Source organism: Schistocerca cancellata, chromosome 9 (genome assembly GCF_023864275.1).
Source record: "Schistocerca cancellata isolate TAMUIC-IGC-003103 chromosome 9, iqSchCanc2.1, whole genome shotgun sequence".
Taxonomy (NCBI): domain Eukaryota; kingdom Metazoa; phylum Arthropoda; class Insecta; order Orthoptera; family Acrididae; genus Schistocerca; species Schistocerca cancellata.
Window position 1 is genome coordinate 357052325 of NC_064634.1, and position 5990 is coordinate 357058314.

At 37.1% G+C, this 5990-nt stretch overlaps 2 non-coding genes across 2 annotated transcripts; both read right to left on the minus strand.

The window, feature by feature from the left end:
• Positions 1-2320: 2320 nt before the first annotated feature.
• On the minus strand, positions 2321-2392 carry Trnaa-cgc (transfer RNA alanine (anticodon CGC)). Its single transcript has one exon. It is a non-coding gene; the product is annotated as a tRNA-Ala (tRNA).
• A 2908-nt stretch (positions 2393-5300) lies between these two features.
• On the minus strand, positions 5301-5373 carry Trnak-cuu (transfer RNA lysine (anticodon CUU)). Its single transcript has one exon. It is a non-coding gene; the product is annotated as a tRNA-Lys (tRNA).
• Positions 5374-5990: the final 617 nt, after the last annotated feature.

A 5990-nucleotide genomic window follows, 5' to 3' on the forward strand; every position in this document is an offset into this window, starting at 1 on the left:
ATGACCTAAAACATACCGGTAAAACATGTTGTGCTGATGTCCCAGCATACACGAATCACTTGATATTTTTATAGATAAGTAAGTATACAGTTATTTACATAGTAGCGTCCGATAAATTTCGATACATGTGCAACATTGCAATTATCTCTTCTCTCTAATCTCATTAAAATTATTCTTAAGACAATTTTCGTAACATTTCAACTCACAGATTTAAAATGATATGTTTTGGAAATACACACTCGTTTCTTTTAATGTATTTACAATGAAATATACATTGTCATCCTTTACATGTGAATTTATAGTAACTATAGATCAATGTCATTTTTAGAAATAAGTTTACAATAAAAGTAATGAAGATTGTTCATCAACAGAGTCATATCAAAAGCCCTGACAGGAAAAAAGTCAGCAAGATAGCTATATGCAAGACAAATATAGGCCACAACCATGGACCATACAAAATCACTCCATGAAATACTCTTATGTTTACATATTTGTATTCTTCGCACCACATAAAATGAACTGCACTAAGTCTTATGCGGATGTAGCGCCATGTTCGTGGTCTAAGCACAGCGCTTTCATTAAGGAATGATGAGTTAAAAGTGTCAGTGTAAGCGCTTAGCGGATTATTGAAAGCTATTGTGGAGCTCCTGGTATAGTTCCAAAGCTCATCTGTTTTCTCGTGGAATGAAAGCATGCATTACACGCAGATATAATATATATGCTCTTATGTAGGCCTAGACTCATGCAGTGATTTATTTTGACTGTCGAGTTCCTCTTGAATAGACACGCACCACATCAGTTGTACTTAAACTAAACCTCAAGTTCTGTAATAAGCGTAAACATCCACAACTGCATCAGTGTTGTTATGCATGTGATATTGTCATTGCTACTATACCAATTGCTAATATACCAATTTTATGGTTTCTTTAAGGCTTTACAGTCACACTTCTGCCTACCATGATGTATTTATTGTTGTATGTACTTTAAGAAAAATCTTGAGTACTGTAATAAACATAAATATAGAGAACCGCATCATTTACGTATAGAAATTTCATTCGTGCAGTAAGGAGTTTTATAAAAGATATCGGCATTTGGCACTGTATCACATCATCTTTCCCGATGTATTTTGTGCCCACTTACAGAAGAAACTAGAAGATATAAACCATGAGCACTTTAGTATACGTAACCTTTGAATTCTACAATACACGGCAATATTTTCATGAGTCGGTGTATATACTCTCACGTGAACTTCTGGAACTGTACCAAGAACTCCACAATATTCTGCAATAATGCGCTCTGCGGTTACACTGACACTTTAACCCATAATTCTTTAATGAATGAGCTATACTTAAGCCACGAGCGCATATGACTTAGTGTACATTTTATGTGGTGCGAAGAACACAATTATGTAGAACTATGTTTCACGGAGTGATTTTCTATGGCCCACGGTTGTGGCCTCTATTTGTGTTGCTTATAGTATCTTCATGACTTTTTCCAGTCAGGACTTTCGATACGGCTGTGTGTCGATAAATAATATTAAATATTTTTATTGTAAACTTATTTTTAAAAATAACGTTGAACTACAGTAATTATAAATTTAACGTAAAGAATGACAAAGGTGGACAATCTAATAATGTTACAAGGCACTTTCTGCTGTCGCAGTAGTATACACGGTGATTCTATGAAACCTTCACTTGGGATGTTTTTTGTTGTAAATTTCAGATCCGTTGATGACAGTGTAGGATCTGTCGAAATCGATATTAGTAATAAAAACAATTACTAGCGATCCTGGCAAACTTGATTCTTCAAGAATAATATAACTTTCAGATCGCCTCCAACGACTGACGCAATGTCAAACATATATGAGCTTCGGAAAATCACCTTAGCCGCCTGGGAGGAGGTAGCAGAAAAGAACAGATTTATTAGCCTCCTCGAAGACTCCGTTCCTCACAGATAACAGACACTCATTGAAATTGTAGCCCTTTGATTGAGATATAGAGTTGTCCCTTTTTGATGTTCGAAAATCTCTTGATAAGAATGTTGATTTCTACTAATTAAACAAATTAACAGAGAAACAAAACAAAAAATCACGAAGCCAGATACGAACAAAACCTATTCGCCAGGAAGTTGCCTCCTAGACCGCCGACAATAATACTTTTCACGATCTGTTTCTTCTTTGTTTTATTTTGTCAATGATCCTTTGCGGACGTCTCATGACTTTTTCATATTTCACTGATGAGAATAGCACTCTGTTTTCTTATTACGGGGATGGCGAGTCTCCTGGTTGAACAAGCTGACCGATCGTGACGGCAAAAATATTTGGAGGAGCTGGGATTTGAACCCAGGACTTTCTGCATGCGAAGCAGACACTCTACCACTGAGTTACACCCCCAACCTGCTAGCTACTGCCTTTTACGCACTTGTTACAGCTCTTGACTAAACACGTAATTGAGTGCCTATACCTAGTCTGTGATGTTATGAATGACGCGGCGTAGTCGTCTTGCGTGTTTTTAGAGGGTGCGTCGTTGTGCTAATTGTCAGAAAGGTGTTAATCCTACTACACTCATAAATAAAAGTGTTCTTTACTTTTATGAGCAGACATGTACATCCCCTATTTAATTACCCTTCTAACTTGGATAAATGGCCTTGAGCATCGGGTCCACAACAAATATTTTTAAGTACACAAAGTAGTAGTATTTTATTTTTACATGTACAAAATAAGAAACTGAAAATAGACAGAAACAAAAATCTCGATGATTATTATAAGGTTGATATAGGTGTTATTAATGATGTAATATCATACAACACTGCATAACATAGCGAGAGTATGGCATAATAATATTTTTACTACTACTACTACTACTAATAATAATAATAATAATAATAATAATTCGCGCACACACATTCCAGTAACTACATTACTAATCATACACTAAACATCATTTGGATTAATATAAATTATACTAAACAACTGATAACAGCCTAATATGGGGCAGCAAAGGCCTTTTACATATTATCAGGAACATTTTCGCGAGACAGCTTCAAATACTGCATGTGGCAATATTAATAAATTATCAAAATGGTCCTTTTATTCCAAATAATGGTTAATAACGCGTAAACAAAATGAGTAACAGAAAGTTTCGTTAAAATTACTTACATCAAAAATACAAAAACAGTCACTTAGAAACTGTACTTGAACATCTTTGAACATAGCTGAATTATTGCAGTGGATCTGTAAATTTAATGGCAGTATACCTCCGTCTGAGTTACGGTTTTATGTTCTACAATCCATAGTGAAAAATTCTTTCGGTGTACTACATTACTCCACTCTTAACAATAATGAATTCTTTGGCCTACCCAATTTAGTTCTCTTCGACAATTTTTACACATATTTTATACTACATATTCTACTTTTTCTAAGTTATCTGGGAGTTTAAGAAAGTGTTTCATGAAAGTAATGAGAAATAAAGTTACAACCTAGCACGGACCAAAAATACAGAAAAAACCTTTACAGAACTACTTCTCCGAGAGACAGACAGATGGTGGAGCTTGTTACGATTACATCGAGATACTTCAGACAATTATTAAACCAAACTGACAAATAAAATAAAGAAAATAGTGTTTTGCCTTTATGTTTTGAATGAGCGTCTGCAAGGTTCGGGGATCCGGTACGGTATACCGTTTCAGAGTTTTAAAGCTGTGCACAAACTGCTGCAGAATGAAAGATTCAATCTGGAAAGTGTTCACAAATGTCGTTGAGAGGAACACCATTACGATTATGGTGTTGGGCAGGTTTACCTTTGAGTGTGATTGAAACGGGTGGCCAAGAACGTCACAATATGAGTATTACGAAAACAGAGCTGTTGGTGCGAGACTGCACATGGAACTACAAACATCAGCTATTAAGAAAATGTTGCTCACTACAGGGAGTGCCGACTTTCCTATGACGATGACGAGGAGCACCTGGTATTTACAGTGAGGATGTCGGTCATCGCCAGATGGTCTCGTTCTAACAGTAACATCCAGAAAGTGAATGACGCACATACAACTACTGCTGCCTGTTCTCTGAAGGAATTTCAGCTACCGTAACTAGGTTCTGAAACTGGTCACTTCCGCAGATTTCCTGTTAGAACTAAAACGCTTCAGTAATCACTTTGTAACTTTTGGATATCACGATGCCCCTTAATTTTTTTTTAAGCCATCCGTCTTTTGAATATTTGATGTTGTACTACATCCTCTCCCGATAGGGCCACATATCAAATGCTTTCATTTCGTTCGTCGGGTTTTCAGTGATCCATGTTTCAGTTACAAATTCCTGAGGTACATTTCAACAACTTTCTCATTTTCGTACCATTATATCTGCATTAGAGCTCTGTTTACTGAAGAAAGCTTTCAGTTTTGCCAGTTTACTTCTGATACTCCCTTCGGCTATCCATTGTAATCTTGCTTCTTAGACAGAATTCTTTAATTTCTTTCATTGCTGAGGCGTTTCCAGTTTGCATGTTGAGTAAGTGGTCAATCCTCTTTCTACTACCCTTTATCGTCGTCTTTGCCTTCTTCATCTTTAATCCATATTTCGTGCTAATCATATTGACCATCCCTTTCAATCAGTATTAAAAAAGCTTCCTTATACCCGATTGTAACTTTAATATTTTGGGCAAATTTAATAATTTTTCTTTGCTGATGTAACAATTTATGCAGCTTGAAAACACAAACGTCACTTATCAAGTTGACTGTTGATACCTAGTTATCATTGAAAGTAAATCCACTGTTACCGACTTAACAGATTTTTCCCCTAAGTGGAAGGTTAGCACATGATTACTATGGCAGGAATGAAAATTCGGTTTCCTGTTATTCAGTATGGTAAGCCGCATGAAACGTTGCAAAAAGCAGTAAAGACGCGCAAAGTACACAATTCAAAATGAGTTACGGTTCGTACTTGAAAAGAGCTACAATATTTGTATGAAGCGAAGAACTGCGTTCATCGTAGGTATTGGGCCATAGAAAGTAGGAAGGTATGTGGGATGTTTCCCAATATAAAAAGAGCAATGTGTAATGAGGCTGCTTAGAGGTACCTCACTACGTTTCCAGATTGCTACTAGCGAGAGCAAAGTGGCACCACTGCTTCTGTGTCAGACGTAAAGCTAACGGTTCTTGCCAAGCGGTCCAGCTGGCAAACCGCCATGTGTGAAATCGATGCAGCGGCTTTCTCTGCTCAGCGCGTCATACCTTCAGCGAACCACTGTGGTGAAGCGCTGATAAAAGCACCAATACTACATTTGCAACTTTTAAAAATATCACGCCCAACGTGGGGCTCGAACCCACGACCCTGAGATTAAGAGTCTCATGCTCTACCGACTGAGCTAGCCGGGCGCACATCAGAAGCGCATTCCTGTAGTACTGACACAGCATTACCTACGGGACTTTTAGGGTCTACGACACAGTAAGTAACAGTTGAGATAAATTTATAAATATTGGTCCGTGCGTGAAAAAGGTCAAAACAATTATAGGAAACGTTAATGATTGTCACATCGTATCTAAATAAAATGTTGGACGATTTATGCAGGTGCACATATACATATAGGCGAACAGGACCTGATTGACAGTAAAGGCTAACTTGAGGTTTCGGTGCTCATAAATTTACATCCAGAAAAAACGAGAATACAAAATGCGACTTATGAATCCGCTTCGATGTAAACACTTCATTATCCATGTATCGGTACCAGTTTTCGCGATAATTTGCCATCATCAGCGGCCTTTTATTCTTTTCCTCTGTCTTTCCCTTATATGTCACAACACTGTTATTAAGCCGTGATTCCTCATAAAGCATGCCATGTGTTGATCTCGACTTCTCTACGATTTGTTTGAAAACAAACTGAGACCAGCACTTCATTTTCGGTTGAAGACAACACTGGACGCAGATAATGTCAATACCTACAACGAATAGAAAAAAATTATAAAAAAACCGCTGACGATGACAACATTATCGC